Below are 24983 nucleotides of genomic sequence, written 5' to 3'. Positions count from 1 at the left end.
CTTCTTTCATTCAGTGGGGGTTGGGTCCCAGAACGGCTGCACGGGGGTCTCTTACCTCCCCAGCACACCTAATGATTGTATCTGTGTCATAATCTGCAATTCCCATTTCTGATTTAAGATCCTCTCAGGGAGATACACTGAATCCATCAGCAGCTTTACACAATATATTAAGACCCTTCATTCAGATCCTTTAAGCTCATTTTATTTATCACTTTCTAGAAGTTTTACGGCCGCCGCTTTCTTGCAGGCAAATAAGTTTTTATAATAACGAGAGATTTATTCTGATGAGTCCCAGGATCTGATTTTCTGAGAATGAGGCTTCTTTCTGGTAATAAACAGGAATGTGAGAAATGAAGATTATTTATACAGTGTAATTAAAGCAATAAATATTGTATAAATGACATCCTGTCACAGCAGATACAATGTAACACTGCACTGAGATGCATTAAAATTCGAGGACTTCTTGGTAACAACTTGGAGGATTACTGTGAAAAGGTTTTAGTGGTCAAAATAACCGCAAAAAGGCTCTAGAAACATATTGAACTTGCAAAAAGTTTCACAGCGGCGTTTATATTTCATGACTTCACATCAGCTTCCAGCTGGATAAACCTGCAGGAAAACTGCAAACAAGTAAGTTTCAGCACTCAGAGGAATACATGCATTACAATTGGAGGATCCTATGTCTATGAGGGTATATTAACATGTTGCTGTCATGTTGCATTTTTACTGTAATGTTGGAGAATTTGCAGAAATCATGTAAAAAAATGCTGCACAAGGGTAAGGCTGCTCTCACATGGGTGTATTGTCATTTTTCTCGCACCCGACATGCAATGACAATAGCCCATTGATTTGTATTGGGCCACTCACACCTGTGTTCTTTTTGTGTGCGTAGGCACCAAGGGGATCGGAGGCATGCTGCAAGTATGCACATAATTGTGTACTTACTGCATGCCTGTGCTCACGAGATTCATGTGCGGAACGCTGGCACACACGGCCCTGGATGCCTGGCCTAATATGTGAATATTTTGCAGCTTTTGGGAACTATTAACAAGTATATAGAATGTTGCACTCAGTTCGTTACATTTGGGTTTTTTTTGCATGTTAAAGTGAAGAAGTGCTGCTTTGATTTAGTTTGGTGGCTTGCATTTTACATCATTAGGGCAGGCTCATACAAACTTAATTTAATCGCGCATTACGTGTACATAATACGCAGTGCATGGATCCAATGAACGTACATTGATTTTCATTGATCTGTTCACATGTTGCCTTTTTTTCTTGTGTGTAGTAATACCGTGCGAAAATCACACTATTGAAAACAAAGCCATTGAAATTAATGGTTTTGTTATGTTTTGCAGGCATGATTTCCATGTCCCCAAACGATTCTGAAACATGCTTGTCTGAAGAGGCCCTTATGTACGATAGAGCCCTATTGTTCTTTATGGGTGCATAATAAATGCTGTACATACGCAATTACATTGCCTATGTGCGGCGTTAATACACACCGTTGCTAAATGACAGAGCGGAAAATAAAAAAAAAAGAAACCAGCAAGACTGCGCATAGCAGTGTGCGCGAGATACGCTGTCATGCACTGTCCAAAACTGCTGCCATACGCACCGAATCGCCGGATCACATAGTCATAAAACACTCCCTTTGAGCCCCGCCTTATAATGTACTAGCTCATATACCCGGCTTCGCCCGAGTTAATTTGGTACTGGTGTTTATCTGGTGTTCACACGGAAAATCTTATGAAGTCGTGGTTACTTTAGAGATACCGGGAAAAAAATATGTTCATCATTTTGCATGGTTCTTTGCGTTACCCATGAAACACCATGTGGAGGTAACCATGCAATGTTTCCTTTATGTAAAATGACATTGGGAAGTGAGAGAATTAGATTACGTATGTAAAATTTGGATGCTAATTCTTTTGTGCTTAGAATTAAATAATCGAGTTGGGACCAATTAACTTTTCCAATTTATGACATAATCAATGCCTGTGCCAAATTTCAAGTTTCTATGACACCGGAAGTGAGAGAATTAGATTCCGTACGTAAAATTTGGACGCTAATTCTTTTGCGCATAGAATTGAATAATCGAGTTGGGACCCAATGACTTTTCCTATTTATGACACAATCAATGCTCGTGCCAAATTTCAACTTTCTATTACACCAAGAAGTGAGAGAATTCCGTATGTAAAATTTGGACGCTGGTTCTTTTGCGCTAGAAGTGAATAATCGAGTTGGGACCTATAAACTTTTCCTATTTATGACACAATCAATGCCCGTGCCAAATTTCGAGTTTCTATGACACCGGGAAGTGAGAGAATTAGATTCCGTACGTAAAATTTGGATGCTAATTCTTTTGCACTTAGAATTGAATAATCGAATTGGGGCCCACTGGCTTTACCTATTTATGACACAATCAATGCTGGTGCCAAATTTCAACTTTCTATTACGCCAAGAAGTGAGAGAATTAGATTCCGTACGTAAAATTTGGACGCTAGTTCTTTTGCGCTTAGAATTAAACAATCGAGTTGGAACCCATTAGCTTTTCCTATTTATGACATAATCATAATCAATGCTCGTGCACAATTTCAAATTTCTATGACATTGGGAAGTTGGAGAATTAGATTCCGTACGTAAAATTTAGACACTAATTCTTTTGCGCTTAGAATTGAATTATCGAGTTGGGACCCATTAGCTTTTCACATTTATGACATAATCAATTCTCGTGCCAAATTTTAACTTTCTATTACACCAAGAAGTGAGAAAATTAGATTCCGTACGTACAATTTGGACGCTACTTCTTTTGCGCTAGAATTGAATAATCGAATTGGGACCCATTAACTTTTCCTATTTATGACATATTCAATGCTCATGCCAAATATTAAGTTTCTATGACATTGGGAAGTGAGAGATTTAGATTATGTACATAAAATTTTGACGCTAATTCTTTTGCGCTAGAAATAAATAATCGAGTTGGGACCCCTTTACTTTTCCTATTTTGGACATAATTAGAGATGAGCGAACGTGTTCTTAACGAACACTTACGCACCCGGACACCGGCTTTACCGAGGACTTCAGTGTCCGCGCGTAAAGATTCGGGGGGCGCCGGGGGGCGGGGAGAGGCGCGGCGGTGCGGGCGGCAGCAGCGGGGAACAGGGGGGAGCCCTCTCTCTCTCCCTCTCCCCCCCACCCCCCCGCGCTGCCACGGCGACCCCCGAACTTTTTTCTCCCGAGCACGGAATTGCTCGCAAAGTTCGGTGTTCGAGCGAAAAGGGGCGGAGCCGAACACGTTCGCTCATCTTTAGACATAATCTATGGTCTTACCAAATATCATGTTTCTACAACATCGGGAAGTTGGAGAATTAGTGGCGAGTCAGTCAGTGAATCATATATATATAGATGTGGGCTGATGTGTCTCCTTTATATTAAAGAAGTATTCCGGAACTTTACAAACTTCTAACCCTTTACAATAGCCGGCCTCAGGGAAGCATTCAACAATGACTTTTGTCTACTTGACAAGATTGTTTGCACTTCAATCAGGGTGTGTCACATAATTTTGAGACTTCCTCTGATATAAGGATTATGGTCAGTATAGTCGCACCTGAACAAGGGTAATCCCTTCACCTTCATTGGCTTTTCAAACTTCGCACCAGAGTACAGGTGTTTGAAATTAACCACGGGAAGACAGGTGCCGCCCAATCTGCCCCGCATCATGTATTCACTACCTGCTGGACGGATAGGGCAGGTACTATCCTTCCTCAGCTGTACATTTAACGGGTGAGAATCCTGCTAGTCAAAATGAAACCGCTCGGTTTTGTTTTGTCCCGTTATGCAGTCGTGATAATCATGGCTGTATAAGGAAACAGAACTAGGCTCGCCTGACTTCGCCCTTATAGTACCAGCCATGTGCAGGAGATTTCTAAAATCTGTTGGATTTGGAGTGGAACCTTCCTACTATGAATCCGCAGCATTCATTCACTTAGGGCTCCTGCAGACCAGCATACGCGCGGGGCTTCTCGTACTTTCAGGGTTTGTGAGATACTTGCTGAGGTTAGAGACATCTTCTGATGCCAAGGATCTTCTTTTGCCGCACAGATTTGGACAGTTTTCTTTTGTGGACAAGTTAAACTTTGCACTATTGGGGCATGTTTTTTAAAAAAGTGGGACAAAGTAAACAATTTAGTCCAGTTGTGCAGCCGTGTAAATCGTGGGACAAAAAAATGCCCATCTGTTTTAGCCCAAAATCCGCAGCAGGCTTTCCGCTACAGAAAATCTGCTACCTTGTGAACAGGGAAGCAACAATTTTTGGCGGATTTTCATCTCCATTTTTTTAAAAGCCATAACTTTTTTTTATCTTTCCATCAACACAGCCGTATAAGGGCTTGTTTTTTTTTGCATGGCGAACTGTAGTTTTTATTAGTGCCATTTTTGGGAACATAGACTATATTGTAGAACTTTTATACATCTTTTTATTATAGTAAAGAGAAAATGCATCATTTCTGCCATAGATTTTTTTTTCTTCTTACAGTGTTAATCATGCAGCATAAATAACACAATACTTTTTTTCTACGGGTCGGTGTGATTACAACGATACCAAAATTCATATATTTTTTTTAGTTTTTTCCACTTTTCCGCAATAAAAACCCTCTTTGGAAATCTTTTTTTTTTTCTAAATCGCTGCATTCAAAGTCCTGTAACTTTTTTATTTTACCTTAGACAGAGCTCTGTAAGGGCTGTAGTTTTTATTGATATCATTTTGGGGTACATACAGCTTTTTTATCACTTTTAGGGCTTATTTTGACGACCGTCTATCTTTCAGGCTTTTACGCCCAGCCGGTATACGCTGTCTTTATCTGCAGGGGGAGGATGTGGGCCGGGCCGGGAGCAGTGCACTGAGCTCCCACACCCTCTCTGCCCCTCGCCACTATTTGCAATGGAAGGGGCGGAGAGGGGCGGGAGCTCAGTGCACTGCTCCTGGCTCTTCCAGCCTCCCCCCTCCCCCTGCAGAGAGGGACACCATATATCGGCCGGGCGTGAAAACCCGGACGATATATGGTCATCTGAAGCCGCCCTTGCTGTGTTTTCAACTTATTGCATGCATTATGAATATGACAATACCAATTAGGTGGGATTTTAATTTTAAAAAAATTATGATATGAGAAAAAAGCCCAAAAAGTTTGGATTTTTTGCACATTATTTTTATCTTTTTTTTTTTTTTACACATTTTATGTCCATGTGGGGGACTTGCACCATACCAATTCTGATCGCTATGGTAAGGCATTGCAGGACTTCTGTCCTGCAATGCTATATTGTTTGTTACAGTGATCACAGGCAATGACAATGCAGAAAGCCGGTATCTGGTGTCCTGTTGCTATGGTAACCCGTCGGGCTCTCCACGATTATATCGTGAGAGGCCGATGAGGTCTCAGAGGGACACTACAGTTAAGTTTGGGAATGGGTTCCTCATTTTGTTTCAAACATTTGGATATATAATTTTATATAGTCTTGGATTACAGGGCACATAAGGCGACGGTTTTGGTTGTCGTCGGCGATGAGTCAATTTCTTTTTTATGTATATATTTTTTTTTTATTCTGTAACTTTTTTAAACTTATTTTTGTAACTACTTTTTTAAACATCTACGCCCCCTATCCCCCTTCCCGCCCATGACGTCATATTTTTTTTTATTATTTCACACTTTTTCACTTTAGCTGGAGATGTGGGTCTGTTGTGACAGGGAGCACCTGATCACGTGATCACCGGGTTAAATAGCAGAATTATCATTTACACTTTTTCTCTCCGCACTACAAAGCGCTTTTCCCTTTTCCTCCGGGTCCTCTACTGTGTCTGACAGCCGAGGCCTCAACCTGCTCCTGCTTGATTACAGAAGCAGCAGCTTTAATTCCCTGCCATACTCTTGCTGTCGGCTGGGATTACAGCCAAGGACCAATCATTGTAAATGGGCTAAATTAACACATGCAAAATTTCCAAAATTTGACCTAGTCATTAAGGTGCAAACAGGCTTAGTCTTGAAGGGGTTAAAGTAGCGCAGACAACCATTGTGCTATTAGGGACCTTTCACACGGGATGGAATTACGCCGCAGGACTCAGCCAAATACACAGCTGTATAATTCCTCATCAAAATCTGCAGGCGGCTTTTAAAACATTTTCAAATTTGCTGGTAATCTACGGATTTTGGTGTGGTATTTAGCATGGCATGCACTGCGTCATGTGACCTACTCCATCGTGTGAACGGTCCCCTCAGCTGGTAATTCACATAGCTGGCAGAGACGTTGAGCCAGTTGCCTTTCTATTTCCAAGGTCAACCATCAGTGGTTTGAAAGCAGCTCTGGGTGTGAATGGAGAATAAGACCTCCAAAGTGGTACAAAATTAAAAAAGCGAATATTATGCAAACTTCTTTAGCCTATTATGGTGATTTGGACCTTACAGGGCTGTTAACATTGAATTTCCATATATGGGACGTATTATTTGCCTATGTAGCTCAGTTACCCATTTTAGTGCGCGTTCCTCATAAGGCAATAGAGGAGATGAGTGGCGGCAATAAAATTCAGTATTTGGCAGTAAACACCAGAGACAAAACACTTCATTTCATTTTAATCTCTAAATTATTAGTAGTACCATCGCCAGTGTAATTGTTGTCATTAGTTTTGATGGTGGAATACACAGACAAGAGTCGGATTATTCCATTACAATGATAATTATGTTAGCAGCTGTGGACTGTAAGTTAATAATGAACGCACTAGCAGGGCTTTCTGTCGCCTCGTCCAGAGAGGATCCATGTTTATTTTGGTTGCAGCGTGCGCTCCCTCATCCTGCAATGTCTTATGATTTATATCAATGGGACCCGCAGGCAAATCCCAAACCATTAATCATTATTAAACAATTAGAGCCGAGCGCAGCCGCTCAAGACCGGAAGAAAGTGGAAGAACCAACAAGTTTATTGCCTTATAAAATGGATTTTACAGATGAGCCGAGGAAGAGTACAAATAAAATACCATTAATGGAGATGCAAAGTAAATGAATAAATACAAGAGTTTAATTCCAATTCTTCCATAAAATGTATGTTTACCACTGTAAAGCTATACCTGCAGAGTATAATAAACTTTACATATGCTGTACTGATCCCAAGTTACATCTTGTATTATACTCCACAGCTGCACTCACTATTCTGCTGGTGGAGTCACTGTGTACATAAATTACTTATCCTGTACTGATCCTGAGTTACATCCAGTATTATACTCCAGAGCTGCACTCACTATTCTGCTGGTGGAGTCACTGTGTACATACATTACTTATCCTGTACTGATCCTGAGTTAGATCCTGTATTATACTCCAGAGCTGCACTGACTATTCTGCTGGTGGAGTCACTGTGTACATATATTACTTATCCTGTACTGATCCTGAGTTACATCTGCATTATACTCCACAATTTGCAATAGGAAGGGCGGAGGCGGAGCCCTTATTTACAGGATCGAGCCTGAAAAAAAGAAGAAAGAAAACTTGACTAACAACCGAAATTCCAAACCAAAACAATTACATAAAAATGAACATAACACTAACAACAGTAATAACAATAATGACTCAATGCCCCTTGGGATGCTTTGGCATCGGTAGGGCAACTAAAAGCATGCAGATTGGATTCCTTCCCAGAGTGCGGGTCACACGCACAGGAAGAAATCGCAGCATGCGCCATTTTCCTGCGGATCTGCCACACGGACGGCTCCCGCGGCTTCCATTGAAGCCTATGGAAGCTGTTCGTATCTGCGGCACAGCTGCAGCTGTTTTTGTGCTGTGCCGCAGATACACGGGAGAACAGGAGATTTTTTAAAATATAGGTGCGCATGCACGCGGCACGCTGCCGGCGTACCGAGCACGTCCGCCGACTGGAAGAAAGAAGATCCAGCCTGCACAGAGGTGAGCCCCGCAGCGTCCGGAGAGGTGAGTATAATGTATTTTCCCTCTCCATGTCCGCGGGCATGCACAGATTTCACTGCGGGATTCAGCAGTGAAATCCGTGAGTGTAAGTGGATATGAGGCCAAAGAGAGAAAGATACATAGATGGATAGATACATAGATATGAGAGAGAATCATAGATAGATAGATATGAGATAGGTAGGTAGGTAGATAGATAGATATGAGAGAGATTCATAGATAGAGATAGATAGATAGATAGATAGATAGATAGATAGATAGATAGATAGATAGATAGATAGATAGGATAGATAGATATGAGAGAGATTCATAGATAGATAGATATTAGAAAGATAGATAGATATGAGATAGAGAGATAGATAGATAGATATTAGAGAGATTCATAGATAGATAGATAATAGATATAGATAGATATGAGAGAGATTCATAGATAGATAGATAGATAGATATGAGAGAGAGATAGATATGAGAGAGATTCATAGATAGATAGATATTAGATAGATAGATAGGAGATAGATAGATAGATAGATAGATAGATAGATAGATAGATAGATAGATAGATAGATAGATAGATATGAGAGAGACTCATAGATAGATAGATAATAGATATAGATAGATAGATATGAGAGAGATTCATAGATAGATAGATAGATATGAGAGAGATATATAGATAGATAGATAGATATGAGATAGATAGATAGATATGAGAGAGATTCATAGATAGATAGATATTAGATAGATAGATAGATAGATATGAGAGAGAGATAGATAGATAGATAGATAGATATGAGAAAGATTCATAGATAGATAGATAGATATGAGAGAGAGATAGATAGATAGATATGAGAAAGATTCATAGATAGATAGATAGATATGAGAGAGAGATAGATAGATAGATAGATATGAGAAAGATTCATAGATAGATAGATAGATATGAGAGAGATTCATAGATAGATAGATAGATATTAGATAGATAGATATTAGATAGGAGATAGATAGATAGATAGATAGGAGATAGATAGATAGATAGATATGAGAGAGATTCATAGATAGATAGGAGATAGATAGATATGAGAGAGATTCATAGATAGATAGATATGAGAGAGATTCATAGATAGATAGATAGATATTAGATAGATAGATATGAGAGAGAATCATAGATAGATATGAGATAGGTAGATAGATATGAGAGCGATTCATAGATAGATCGATAGATAGATAGATATGAGACCAGGCAAGATAGATAGACAGACACATAGAAAGACATACAAACAAGCAGATAGATAGATACATACCCTGGTGCCCGGACTACTTCTCTGCTGAGGAGAGCAGCTGTACACAGTGTCAGCAGGAGGGTAGCAGCAGGGAGATGACATCATCCCTGCTCAACTCGATGGCTTGTTGTGCTATGCCCGTATGTGGTGAGTCTGCCTCTGTGTCCTCTCTGCTCTTTCCCCCATCCCCCTCCTCTTCCCCTGTCTTCTCTCCAAGTCCTTCCCCCTCCCTTCTCTTACTCTGCTCTCTGACTCGTGCTGTCGGCCGGCCGGACCACACTAACTTAGCAAGCGGCCGCCGACAGTGCAAAGTGAAAGAGAGCTGTGTATGCTGGAGGGGGCCTCTGGGCCTCCTCAAGCGCAGGGGCCGGGTCGCTGTTGCGACCCCGGCACCCCCTGCCGGTACGCCTATGAACGTAACCCTCCCTCCAGGTCCCGACTTGGGCAGTCCTTGAGCGCCAGGGGCTTCTGGAAATGGGTCAATAGAAGCCTCTTATCGAGGAGCTTCCCTAACAGAGTCCTGATCTCCCACATCCCCAGACCCCACCGACCTATCATCTTCAGAACCAAGGTAGCGTAAGCCGGACACCTTTCTTGTATAGTGGTTTTCATCATCTTTTTTTTTTCTGTTTCTTTTTTCCCATGGAGCAGGTCAAGCAGGTCATCACCAAAATACATGTTACGCTTCCTTTCGAGGGACTCCCGCAGCATAATTTGCTGGATTATCAGGACCCTCTCACCGCTGCTGCTGTCGCTGTCATCATCTCCATCCTCAGCACTGAACTCCTCTGATGTGGGGGGCAGGCTAACCTGCTTGGCAGGAATGCTTCTCCCTGCAGTTCCCTTCTGCTGTAAGGACGGCTGCTCCCCTGAGCATACCGGCATCCCATCCTGCACATCCTCTGACACGTCTGAGCTGCTGTCACTGCTCAGGTGTGCTATTCCAGAGAATCACTCATCATTTAAGAGCTTTTTCTTGAACGGACCGCTGGCTTGCAGTATTCTGTATCTCTCCTCTTTATAAAAGTCAACAACTTCCTTGCAGGATTTAACTTTTTCTGCTGCAGTTATCTTTTTCTTTCCCCAAGGGGCTTTATCCAGATTGCTGAGGGCCATTTGCAGGTCCCTGCGATATTTCTAAGGCTGCTTACCGATCTCCTCATAGTCTCTTATACTGTCCACTATCTGAGACGCCATGTCAGTCACAGATTCACCCCCTGTTGCGCTCTCCCCAGATGACATTTGTAGGTGACTTTGCAGAACTCACCTTGCTTTTGGTTTGGCTACGAGTCTTCCTGTGTTCCACGTCCTCCAGGGGGATCTGGGTGATGCTGCTCGCACTTCGACTGGATCCTCTCCCCTCCTGATGCATTAAATTGCCCTGCAGATGCTAATACATCCCTATGGACTTCTAGATCTGTGGATCTCCCGTGCGGGAGCCACATGGGATTTTATAGCTAAAATCTCCCCTTAGGGTTCCCACACACTTGTGTTTTGTTATTGTGAACGTCAATGGGGCTTTCTAATGTTAAAAACACATCGCAAGTTTGGGCTTTGCTATTTTTGTGCGCTGTGTTTTTTTACATTAGAAAGTCCTATTGACATTCGTGTTAAAAAAACGCAAGTGTATGGGAGCCCTAAGGGTGCATTTACATGGGCGATCAGTAAGCGAGGGGATAGCAGATATCAGTTGCTTGTTCAGGACACTCAGCTGATGAGCGCCATCCCTTCCCCCAATGTGCTGCATGCAATATGACTATGCCACGGACTATGACATAACTATGACTAGCCTCTGGACATCATAGCTGTCACAGTCCCTAGGCCACCAGAAATCCTCAGGGTCCGTGGGCTGTATGTTATGCAGGCCTGTTATGGAAGAAGGAATATATAATATAACGCTGCACATAAATGCAGCGATCATAACCCACAAGCTGACTAGACGATCATTGATTACTGCTAGGTTTATGGGATCAGTCCACAGAGTAAGCTGCTCCACTCCGTAGGTGAAGGTCTCCTTCTGATTTCTTATGCCCATTACTGATTAGAGATGAGCGAGCACCAAAATGCTCGGGTGCTAGTTACTCAAGACGAACTTTTCGCGATGCTCGAGGGTTCGGTTCGAGTAACGAACCCCATTGAAGTCAATGGGCGACCCGAGCATTTTTGTATATCGCCGATGCTCGCTAAGGTTTTCGTTTGTGAAAATCTGGGCAATTCAAGAAAGTGATGGGAACGACACAGCAACGGATAGGGCAGGCGAGGGGCTACATGTTGGGCTGCATCTCAAGTTCACAGGTCCCACTATTAAGCCACAATAGCGGCAAGAGTGCCCCCCCCCCCTCCCAACAACTTTTACTTCTGAAAAGCCCTCATTAGCAATGCATAACTTTGCTAAGCACCACACTACCTCCAACAAAGCACAATCACTGCCTGCATGACACTCCGCTGCCACTTCTCCTGGGTAACATGCTGCCCAACCCCCCCCACGACCCAGTGTCAACAGCGTACACAAAACTGTCCCTGCCCAGACTTCAGCTGCCCTCATGCCACGCCACCCTCATGTCTATTTATAAGTGCGTCTGCCAGAGGAACCGCAGGCACACACTGCAGAGGGTTGGCACGGCTAGGCAGCGACCCTCTTTAAAAGGGGCGGGGCGATAGTCCACAATGCTGTACAGAAGCAATAAGAAATCCAATCCTGTGCCACCTCCATCTGGAGCTGCACACGTGGGCATAGCAATGGGGAACCTATGTGCCACACACTATTCATTCTGTCAAGGTGTCTGCATGCCCCAGTCAGACCGCGGTTTTTTATAAATAGTCACAGGCAGGTACAACTCCACAATGGGAATTCCGTGTGCACCCACAGCATGGGTGGCTCCCTGGAACCCACTGGCGGTACATAAATGTATCCCATTGCATTGCCCATCACAGCTGAGGTAATGTCGTGCTTAATGCAGGTGGGCTTCGGCCCACACTGCATGCCCCAGTCAGACCGGGGTTCTTTAGAAGTAGACACATGCAGTTACAACTCCCTGTGGACCCACAGCATGGGTGGGTGCCAGGAAGCCACCGGCTGTACATTAATATATCCCATTGCATTGCCCATCACAGCTGAGGTAATAATGTCATGTTTAATGCAGGTGGGCTTCGGCCCACACTGCATGCCCCAGTCAGACCGGGGTTCTTTAGAAGTGGACAGATGCATTTACAACTCCCTGTGGACCCACAGCATGGGTGTCTCCCTGGAACCCACCGGCGGTACATAAATATATCCCATTGCAGTGCCCAACACAGCTGATGTTACGTCAGCTGTAATGCAGGTGGGCAAAAAAATTAATTGGATTACACTGTAGGCGAGGGCCCCCAAAAATTGGTGTACCAACAGTACTAATGTACCTGAGAAAAATTGCCTATGCCCAACCAAGAGGGCAGGTGAAACCCATTAATTGCTTTGGTTAATGTGGCTTAATTGGTAACTAGGCCTGGAGGCAGCCCAGTTAAAATAAAAATTGGTTGAGGTGAAAGTTTCAACGCTTTAATGAGCATTGAAATGTATAAAAATTGTTTAGAAAAATTATATGACTGAGCCTTGTGGGCCTAAGAAAAATTGCCCTTTTTGGATGGTGATAGAGAACGATGCTTCCATCCGCGGGTGCAGCCTACGTATTGCTTAGGTATCGCTGCTGTCCGCTGGTGCAGAAGAGAAGTCTGGGGAAATCCAGGCTTTGTTCATCTTGATGAGTGTTAGCCTGTCGGCACTGTCGGTTGACAGGTGGGTACGCTTATCCGTGATGATTCCCCCAGCCACACTAAACAGCCTCTCTGACAAGACGCTAGCCGCAGGACAAGCAAGCACCTCCAGGGCATACAGCGCGAGTTCAGGCCACGTGTCCAGCTTCGACACCCAGTAGTTGTAGGGGGCAGAGGCGTCACCGAGGACGGTCGTGTGATCGGCTACGTACTCCCTCACCATCCTTTTACAGTGCTCCCGCCAACTCAGCCTTGACTGGGGACCGGTGACACAGTCTTGCTGGGGAGCCATAAAGCTGGCAAAGGCCTTGGATAATGTTCCCCTGCCTGCGCTGTACATGCTGCCTGATCTCTGCGCCTCCCCTGCTACCTGGGCCGCGGAAATGCGCCTTCGGCCACTAGCGCTGTCGGATGGGAAGTTTACCATCAGTTTGTCCACCAGCGCCCTGTGGTATAGCATCATTCTCGAACCCCTTTCCTCTTCGGGAATGAGAGTGGAAAGGCTCTCCTTATACCGTGGGTCGAGCAGTGTGTACACCCAGTAATCCGTAGTGGCCAGAATGGGTGTAACGCGAGGGTCACGAGAAAGGCATCCTAACATGAAGTCAGCCATGTGTGCCAGGGTACCTGTACGCCACACATGGCTGTCCTCACTCGGAAGATCACTTTCAGGATCCTCCTCCTCCTCCTCTGGCCATACACGCTGAAAGGATGACAGGCAAGCTGCATCTGTACCCTCAGCAGTGGGCCAAGCTGTCTCTTCCCCCTCCTCCTCATGCTCCTCCCCCTCCTCCTCCTCCTCCTCTGGCCATACACGCTGAAAGGATGACAGGCAAGCAGCATCTGTCCCCTCAGCAGTGGGCCAAGCTGTCTCTTCCCCCTCCTCCTCATGCTTCTCCCCCTCCTCCTCAACGCGCTGAGATATAGACATGAGGGTGCTCTGACTATCCAGCGACATACTGTCTTCCCCCGCCTCCGTTTCCGATTCCAAAGCGTCTGACTTTATGCTTTGCAGGGAACTTCTCAAGAGGCATAGCAGAGGAATGGTGACGCTAATGATTGCAGCATCCCCGCTCAGCATCTGGGTAGACTCCTCAAAGTTTCCAAGGACCTGGCAGATGGCTGCCAACCAGGCCCACTCTTCTGTAAATAATTGAGGAGGCTGACTCCCACTACGCCGCCCATGTTGGAGTTGGTATTCCGCAATAGCTCTACGCTGCTCATAGAGCCTGGCCAACATGTGGAGCATAGAGTTCCACTGTGTGGGCACGTCGCACAGCAGTCGGTGCACTGGCAGATTAAACCGATGTTGCAGTGTCCGCAGGGTGGCAGCGTGCGTGTGGGACTTGCGGAAACGTGCGCAGAGCTGGCACACCTTTCCGAGCAGGTATGACAAGTGTGGGTAGCTTTTCAGAATGCGCTGAACCACCAAATTAAACACATGGGCCAGGCATGGCACGTGCGTGAGGCTGCCGAGCTGCAGAGCCGCCACCAGGTTACGGCCGTTGTCACACACGACCATGCCCGGTTGGAGGCTCAGCGGCGCAAGCCAGCGGTCGGTCTGCTCTGTCAGACCCTGCAGCAGTTTGTGGACCGTGTGCCTCTTATCTCCTAAGCTGAGTAGCTTCAGCACGGCCTGCTGACGCTTGCCCACCGCTGAGCTGCCATGCTGCGCGACACCGACTGCTGGCGACGTGCTGCTGCTGCTGACACATCTTGATTGCGAGACCGAGGTTGCATAGGAGGAGGAGAAGGAGGAGGAGGGTGGTTTAGTGGAGGAAGCATACACCGCCGCAGATACCACCACCGAGTTGGGGCACGCAATTCGGGGGGTGGGTAGGACGTGAGCAGTCCCAGGCTCTGACTCTGTCCCAGCCTCCACTAAATTCACCCAATGTGCCGTCAGGGAGATATAGTGGCCCGGCCCGTCTGTGCTTGTCCACGTGTCTGTAGTTAAGTGGACCTTGGCAGTAACCGCGTTGGTGAGGGCGCGTACAATGTTGCGAGAGACGTGGTCGTGCAGGCCTGGGACGGCACATCGGGAAAAGTAGTGGCGACTGGGAACTGAGTAGCGCGGGGCCGCCGCCGCCATCATGCTTTTGAAAGCCTCCGTTTCCACAAGCCTATAAGGCAGCATCTCCAGGCTGATCAATTTTGCAATGTGCACATTTAACACTTGAGCGTGCGGGTGCGTGGCGGCGTACTTGCGCTCGCGCTCAAACAGTGGCGCTAGCGACGTCTGGACGCTGCGCTGAGAGACATTGCTAGATGGGGCCAAGGACAGCGGAGGTGAGGGTGTGGGTGCAGGCCGGGAGACGGTAGTGCCTGTGCCCTGAGAGGGGGGTTGGATCTCAGTGGCAGGTTGGGGCACAGGGGGAGAGGCAGTGATGCAAACCGGAGGCGGTGAACGGCCTTCGTCCCACCTTGTGGGGTGCTTGGCCATCATATGCCTGCGCATGCTGGTGGTGGTGCCTCCCCAGCTGATCTTGGCACGACAAAGGTTGCACACCACTGTTCATCGGTCGTCAGGCGTCTCTGTGAAAAACTGCCACACTGTAGAGCACCTTGACCTCTGCAGGGTGGCATGGCGCGAGGGGGCGCTTTGGGAAACAGTTGGTAGATTATTCGGTCTGGCCCTGCCTCTACCCCTGGCCACCGCACTGGCTCGGCCTGTGCCCACACCCTGACTTGGGCCTCCGCGTCCACGTCCTCTAGGCCTACCCCTACCCCTCAGCATGCTGTATTACCAGTAATGCAGAAACAGAACGCTGTAATTAAATGTGCCGCTTATTGGCCTGTGGTTGGAGGCTGACTTCGCTTACGGAACGCCAGGAAATAATTTGGCGCAAGCCTGCTGTAACACTTAGCTGGCTGCGTATGATTTTGTAGAACTACTACACCCAGCACAGACAGACCCAGAACACTGAGCACAGTCACAGGCAGGCCAAATAGATTTTTTGCCCCAAATTTTTTTTGCAAAGACCCACTGCCTATATTCAATCAATATGTCTTCTGTCCCTGACTACGCACTTCTGTCCCTGGAGTATTACTGCAGGGCGCAATGCTCTGCACGGCCGATATACAAAAAAAAAAAAAGTGCAACACTGCACAAAGCAGCCTCCACAGCACTGCACACGGTTAGATGTGGCCCTAAGAAGGACCGTTGGGGTTCTTGAAGCCTAAAATACTCCTAACACTCTCCCTATAGCAGCTCCACCAAGATACCACTTTCCCTCCTCTATGTCAGAGCGCATCTGTGGCGAGCCGCGGGAGGGGCCGATTTTTATACTCGGGTGACACCTGATCTCGCCAGCCACTCACTGCAGGGGGGTGGTATATGGCTTGAACGTCGCAGGGGGAAGTTGTAATGCCTTCCCTGTCTTTCAATTGGCCAGAAAAGCGCGCTAACGTTTTAGAGATGAAAGTGAAAGTAACCTGAACATCGCGTGGTACTCGTTACGAGTAACGAGCATCTCGAACACGCTAATACTCGAACGAGTATCAAGCTCGGACGAGTACGTTCGCTCATCTCTATTACTGAATATTTGTTCCAGCTGTACCATGTATCAGAACCATGTCTTGAAACCGTAGGGGCCTAGAATACCATCCTGGTCCCCTCCATAAATGTCATACATGTTTTGTCCTGTGTAGACGCACTGTGCAAAGCTGTCATGTCATATCCAGTGTGTGTGTTGCACAGCTGTGGCGCTTGAGGTTAGCTTTAATAAAATATTTGTCTGCATGTGAATGTATCAGTTTGTCATGTCATGTGGTGTGAGTGAAACGATAAATAAGAGTGATTGAGAGAGGGAAAGGAGTTTTGTCTTCAATCTGTGAGTGCCATCTTGTTCAGGGACCTAAGGGAGTGCTAACACAGAGCCACATGGAAGCACCTTCAGCTTCCATGTAGGTGAAGATGGAAGAGGAGGAGCGATATTCCGTAGCGTTTGGAGTGTGGATGTGAATGGAGTGAGTCCCACCATCAGAGAGAGAGAGAGAGCCCTACAATAATTCTGTACAGGTACCAGTTCACACTACAGGCTTTTTCTGTGCAGCCGTTCATAGTTGGGATCATGGCACAGAGGCACGCGACTGAGTTACACCCACGCGCCTGCCATGCGGGGTGTTTATTGTTTAAGCCTTTCTGTCAATAATTGTCTTCCAAAGTATCTGCGGAGTGACCCCTACCCCATTCCTCCTCTGGAGTGTTCCCAATCCAGGACCCATGATATACAGATAACGTGGACTGTAGGGCCGTATTCATCCTGTGTATCCTGCCTGACCTCTGTGCTTGAGCATTCTGGCGTTAAAAGTGAATTGTACCTGCCTTATTTTAAATACCTGTTTTGCGAAGTTAAATCATTAAGTAACGTTATACCGAGCTTCAACCACTCCTGGGGACCCGAGGTACTATACACAAGTCTTTGTGTTCTTATTCTCTACCATGTAGCATACCGGTGTGTATGCAGCCATCAACGGGAGGAGGCGCTTAGTTCCTTCCCCGCCTCTCACCCTCCCATTGCAATTAGCTGGAGGGGAGGAGAGAGGAGATGAGCCGGCAAGGGGGAGGGAAGGGGCAATGGCATGGCAGCCTCAGCATATATATGCGGGGCCATGTGCTTGCTATCTGAATCGGCACACAAACATTAGACTTGTGTGCCCGCTCACGAGTTTTTACTTCTCACTTTGTAGTGTATATCGGCCGGCCAGCCGTGAAAACGGCGGCCGATATATGCTCGTGTGAAAGAGCCCTAAGGGTAGACTCACACTATTGTATATCGGCCGGGTTTTCATGCCTGGCCGATATACGCTGCCCCTCTGATGCATTGGTTTACAATGCATCAGTTCACATGGGCATATTTCCACAGCTTAAAAGCACCCAGCCAGCCAGGCTAGTGCATTTCGGCCGGGTGCTTTTACGCTGGTAGCAGATGCAGAGACTCCTATGGGAGCCTATGACAGCTGCTGGAGAAGGGAGGTGGGACGGAGTTTAGCAGTGTGACTGCTGAACTCCCAACCCCTTCCTTCCTCCTCTCCGCTTCTTGCTGGCTGTTTGCAATGGGAGGGGCAGGACAGGGGCACTGCTAGTTGCTAAGCTTTAGCCCCATCCCACCCCCTCCCATTGCTGGCTGCAACAAAAGGCGGAGAGGAGGCGAGAGCTTAGCACACTAGCTCCTGCCCTGTCCCACCTCCTCCCCTTGCTGAGAGATGGTGAGGGGAGAGAAGGGGGAGACAGCTTAACACAGCTAAACTGTCTCCCCCTGCCCAACAGAATTGCGGGCTTAGTGTATATGCCCCGGGACAGGGCCATCTGAACCGGCGCACAAACATTAGAATTGTGCGCCCATTCACGCGTTTTTACGTCTCCGACAGGCGAACATTAATATGCAGATGTCCATGTGAATAAGCCCTAAGTAATGTAAGCAACATGTCACCTTATGAATTGATTTGTGAGTGTGTTACTTTGTAATTATTGCTACCTGCTAAGGTGTTGTCCACCGCAATTGGATACTATACTTTCCTTTGTTCTGGCAAATGAAAAATACACAATAAAAAAGGTAACACTGGGCTGGTCTCCTCAGAAAGAGCACAGTGGTGACTTCACACAGTTGATGTCTCTTGTGCTTCCTCTGGTGATCATGGTTAATTAATTTGGACACATGAGAGTACTCAGATCCCGGTAGCCTTATTGTCGATTGAAAATTAAAAGACATATTTCAAAATAAACTATTATATAAATTACATTTTTGTGTTAAACATATCTTTTCAAGATTTTTTGGTGATTTTTTTTTTTTAATTTTCAGTCAGAATTTATATTAAAATAAATCCTAAAATCCTGCAATTTTCACACTGACCATGAACCCTTATACTAGTCTGTCACTTCCTGCTCCATAGAGAAAGCTTTGCAGCCATCATTTCATTATCATCGCAGGCAGGATTACACTGACAGGTGATACCTATATGTAGGTAACACAGGATTCACCATTCTCAATAGGTGATCAGCTGTGACCATCTACTCGCCCCCTTGCAGAATGACTGCTGCAGGTCACAGAGCATGTCTAGACCAGTCTCCATACAAGTAAATGGGTCCCCTCATGTTCATTGTGTGAATGGCAATGTAAAGCATTCTTCTAAAAGCTCTTAATGCTGTTAAATGTGGCTTAGAAAGGATGGCCGACCACCATGGTCATGTATAGACAACAGAGTAAAAAATTCTACAGTCAGAAAATAAAAACAGATTAGAAAAATGAAAGATGTTTCTCTATTTGATTTTAATTATTAAAAAAATGGCTAATATAGTCCCTTTAAAGAACTTGTCTACCTGCATTATACTGAAGTTGGCTACAAATGTTTGCCATGGAATCGGAACCATAAATCCACAGTAGATCCACCAAATCTGAATTTACTCTTTTGGATGAAAGTGATGAAGGGGAATTACATTATGAAAGAAGAGGAGCAGCAATCCACCATACAGATCATGGACATTAGAATGAAAAATTGGAATGTGACCCATAGATGAGCTGCACCACGGCCCAGAGAAAAACTGGGATGCAACCCAGAGAAAGGTTGTCAGGGCATGGTCCAGAGAGAAGCCAGAATGGGACTTTTGTAGTGGCCTGGAAGGTCCTACAGGATGGTCACACAGTCACTAGTCCTAAAAACTCCCCTTTATGTACTCCTTAGCAGACATTTCTGGGGTTGTCTGTCAGAGAAACCCTGTTTCCCCCTTTCTTCACAGACGATAGCCAAGTCTGCCTGGCAATGTCTATCTCCGGATTGGTTGCTGTCACCCAAAATCACTGATTGGTAGAGGTGAATCAAGCCCGGGAAATGAGAGCAGGGCAAGGCAGGATGTTGGGAGGAGTTACAAAGTCAAAACAGGAAATCAGACAGAAAGATGAGAGTTGTAGTTAGGAGGTTGAGGAAAGTGGACATGTTGCGGTGAGGAGGAAGAAGAGAGCAGTCGTGCACAGCCCAGCTGCAGGATAAAACGCTGATTGGAGTAGAGGAAGGAAGCTTACAAGTGTCTCAATATCAGTGCAGTATGGAGTAGTACAGTTTGGGATCTTACTACAGAACAGTGAGTGTTATGAGCCCCTGTTATACTGAAATCAGGGAAAGTAGAGTCTCACCCAAGTCTCCATTACAAACACAGTCTGCATTGTAATCTACTGAAACCAACCCTCAGATAACTTAGACTGATGGGAATCTTGTTTAAAGTAATCTTAAATACAGAGAGAGAGCATTTAGGATAATTCCATTTAAATGTTCTTAACTGCACTGAACTCAGCATTGTAGTCTTTTGTAAACTGAAGCCTGCATTGCTGTGGAGTGTACAATTGTTCGTAACCTAAAAAGACTGTTAGCAAACTGTGTGCCTTTAGTTTGCAACAAAACAACTGTGGACTTGTCTCAAATATTCTTGTTCCATCTACTGGAGTTCCCAACCTGAAGGTACTGTGACAAAACTACTAGACTTTAGTCACTTTGAGTTCAAATCTTGTTTTCCACTGAGCAAGACTCAGCAAGGCCCTTTCCAGTCATTATTGGGAGAGATCGCAGAGCCACCTGTGACCACCATCTTGCTTTTACCTGTTGTCTCGCCCACATCTGGCTTGCCTCCGCTGGGATGCCGTACTTGCAGAAAAGCCATGGCGTGATCCAGAGAGACGTCAGGACAAGACTCAGAGAGAAGCTAGTATGTGAGCCAGACAGAAGTCAAGACATGAAACTAAGAAAATCTGGGATGAAATCTAGAGAGAAGCCAGGAAAAGACCGACAGAGGAGCTGGGATGCAGCCCAGAGAAAAGCCAGGGTGAGGCCCACAGAAAAGCCGGGAGTTAACCCACAGTGGAGCTGAGGAGTGATACAGATAGAAAAGAATTAATGCCTAGATATAAATTAACCATAGGTTACACCATAAACGAGATTACTAAAATATCCAATCTTTATTCATTGGTGGACAATCATACATCATTGTGAGGTTAAAATCTTCAAGATGGTAGACAGATATAGTTTAGATGTTTTTGTACGACAAAACATCTACAGGGGATGAGACCCAACGAGAAGCTGGGAAGTAAGCCAAGTAGAGGATGAGACCCAAGAGAGAGGGGAAATAAAACCCAAAAAGCAGCGACATTGGGAAGAGATTCTGGTGATATGGGAATTACTTGCTACATGCTGTAACTGACCATACAGACCTTAGTAATTAAATGGTCAGTATATAGAAGCACACCAATGATGCTTTATTACATTGTATGGTGGTGAAGGAAGATGCCTTCGTTTTTGGGATTTTTGTCCTGAAGGTGGATATGGAAGTTCTGTAGAACAATTTCTTATCCACTCTTACAACTAGAAAGTCTAAAATTGGGTCCTTCACCATATTAAAATGTGCCTTTTGTTATCATCCCTCTCCAGGCTCCTCCCCCCAGTATATGGGAACCCCATCATTTTATGTTCAGAAAATAGTTTATTGCAGAAGCTGTAATGAGAAAATTCTCACCGTTTTCTCTGAGGTTCTCTTTAAAAACAGTCGTTTATGTGAGAATTGTACACACGGCTTAATATATTACCGCCGCTCCAGAGAAGGAAGATATTATTAGTTGGAAACTCATTTTCAAAACAGCGCAAATTTAATTATTAATAATGGCGCATTAAAAGACACCGGCGAGGCGTAATTTTACACAAACTAAATTATTCATAGGAAACCCTCCTTGGACTGGTTTATAATATGAAATCGCTCCACAGGGAAGACGCTGTCTATGGGGGCCAATAAGAAACCTTACAAGAGTCTTTATATCGAGGCTGCAGTCATTACGGCAGATTTGATGTTAACTGTGTAACATGCTGCACAGGTTGTATAGATGGCAAAGTAAATAGTGTTTTATTAGGGAGAGACGTATCACGATTGCATTGCAGTTAAAGTCGTCCCGTTACAATTTCCTAATGCGGTCCATTAATGCAGATTGCAATCCAGAGATTACGCAGTGCATCTTCCAGTGCAATGACCCATTTTATTAAACGTGGATGCTGGGCCATCAGTTGGGGACCTAAGGGGAGTATTGTAGAGTACAATGTCATTTTAAGGGGACTGAATTTCTCCCATTGTTTGCAATGGGGAAACCTCGCATCATACCACGTGCCCCATTGAAAACAATTGGACATGTGATGCGAGAGCACGCCCAAAAATAGGACATGCCGCGATTTGTTCCCACATCGACTTGCATCACAGTGCGATACAAGAAAACATCACTGATGTGTATGACACCATTAAAAGGAATGGGTTTCATATTTGTGCGAGATTTGTGCATTTAGCACTGCACAGATGTCATACAATCTTCTCGCCCGTGTGAAGACGGACGAAATCTACTTTTTTTTTTTGCTTCCTATTGAAGTATGAAAAAGAAAATAAGCTATAAAAAAAGACCACATGCCCATCCTTGGCGATTTATCAAAGGCAGTAAATTGACTTTTAGGGAATAATTAATATTTCAAAAACACAGATTATTAAGGAGACAGAGTTACATATATGGATGACCAGGGTTCACAGCAGTGCAGAGTATTTGAGAGGTTGACTCCTATCAACAGTAGTGTTGAATAATCCGAAACAGTAGAACCGTATTTTAGGTTGAACTTCACTAAGAAGAGCAACAAAAACAATGAAAAATAATTTAAAAAAAGAGGGAAGAAGAAGAGTAAGAACAAGATGAAGAAAAGGAAGAAGAAAAAGTGAGAAGACAAAGAGGCAAATAAAGAAGAAGAAGAAAAAGGAGAGAAAGAATAGGAAGAAAAGAAAGACATAAAAGAAGAACAAAAGGAAGAAAAAGGAGCAAAAACGAGGAAGAGGAAAAGAACGAAAAAAGAAGAAAGAAAGCAAATGAAAAGGAGGAAAAAAAAGAAAGAAGAACAATAAGAAGATGAAGACTAAGAAAAAGAAGAAAAAGGAGGAGGAAAAAAAGGAAAGAAGGAAAAAAATGAAGAATTTCTTCCCTTCTTTTTCCTTTTTTTGTTTTCTCCAATAAATATGCCTCACAATCAGCTCAGAAGTACTTATTCACATTCCTAGGTGACCTAAGAGTGTTATACAGGGCTTGCATAGCTATTAGACACTTTTATACATCAGTTTTTTTTGGTAAATGTACTTGTCAGTTTGAACTGATTTGGACCAAACTAGAGTTTTTGCTGAAATCGGTCATATGGGTCGTACCGAACTTTTCAAGAGTTTGTTCATCACTAACCAACAGGATAGGGGAAAAGAATCTAATTGCTGGAGGTCCAACTGCTGAATTGGTGGTCCCAAGTGTCCTTGAGTGAATGGAGTGGCGGTCATTCGTGCATGCTACTGCTCCATTCATCGCTGTAGGACTGAGGAGACAGCCTGCTCTTGCATGTGGCTGTATTCAGTCTAGCAAAAATAAATGGAGCCACAGTGCGCATACATGGCTGCCGCTCTATTCCTACGCCTACACTCAGAATCAATTATATAATTGATAAGGGATCTAGTGATCGACCCAATCACATATTTATCCTGAGATTGGACGCTACAAATAGGAATAAGCAGGTGACCCAGCAGTGCAGAGTACTTCACGCACTCCTTCACATGGACGTATTTACATTCATTTTTGCGCAAGCAAAGATTGCGCACGCAAAACACAGAGAATAGAACACATTGATTTCAGTGGGCTTCTTCTCCTTTCCTTTTTTTGCACACACATTTCTTTCGCACGGAAAAAAATAGGTCCTGCTCTACCTTTAGGCTCTGTCACACCGGAGTATTTTGTTTATCAATATTTTGTGAGCCCAAACCAGAAGTGGAACGTACAGAGAGAAAGTAGAGTGGGAAGATTTGCATTTCTTCCATATTTTGGACCACTTCTGGTTTTCGCTTACAAAATATTGATGGAAAATACACCCTAGTAAAGGAGCCTTTTCTGTGTATTTGCACGGCAAAGGGCCCCATAGAAGTCTATGAGGGTGTCCAAATGTGCGAGCAAGTGAATGCGCAATATGCAGCACAGAACCATGGGGAAAAGAACATATCCAGACCTCATTAGGCTAAATTGCCTTTTAAATCAGGGTGTGAGAACATGTTCTGCCTGTGCAAAAAGATACAATACTATGCGTTAACACGCGCAAAAATCAACCTAGCTCACGGTGCAAATACGCTGTGCTGAGTTGAGAGCATTTGCGCACAATCACGTCTGAAGGAGCCCTAAGAATTACACAGAGGAAGAAGCCGTCCCCCAGCAGCACTGAGGATCTCAGGAGAGGAGAGCTGCAGACACTGCGGCACAATGTAGGGATCTATATGGAAGCTGCAGAGTCCCCAGAAGCGGGTCCTTCACCATCACACGGAGCGGAGCTGGGGGCCGCTGGCTGCACTTCCCTCCATATAATGACATTCAAAAATCTAATTCACAAAACAGACATTTCTCTGGAATTGCCCTTTGAAGATAATGAAATTTCTCTCTTTTGCATTAAATAACTTCTAGCCGGTAAATTACCCCAGTGGACATCAAAAAAGGCAGAAAATGAGAGAAGTCATTTCTGCCAGCAAATAGACGCTACTTACGGAGTAGATAAGAGCAGAACAGCACAAGAGTTAAATATGGCTCCTTATTAGACAGTTACCCAAACACCCCTCAGATTAATGGGGTGTAATGCTACCAATCAGAGCAATGCATCTGGATCATCACCTGTAAAGGGACGGCCTGTGACAGAGGAGTCCCATCCTGTATTACACTCCAGAGCTGAACTCAATATTTTGCTGGTGGAGTCACTGTGTACATACATTACTTATCCTGTACTAATCCTGAGTTACATCCTGTATTATACTCCTGATCTGCACTCCCTATTCTGCTGGTGGAGTCACTGTGTACATACATTACTTATCCTGTACTGATTCTGAGTTACATCCTGCATTATACTCCAGAGCTGCACTCACTATTCTGCCGGTAGAGTCACTGTGTACATACATTACTTATCCTGTACTGATTCTGAG

Source organism: Eleutherodactylus coqui, chromosome 10 (genome assembly GCF_035609145.1).
Source record: "Eleutherodactylus coqui strain aEleCoq1 chromosome 10, aEleCoq1.hap1, whole genome shotgun sequence".
In the NCBI taxonomy this organism is placed as follows: Eukaryota; Metazoa; Chordata; class Amphibia; order Anura; family Eleutherodactylidae; genus Eleutherodactylus; species Eleutherodactylus coqui.
This window is presented reverse-complemented; position numbering follows the sequence as displayed.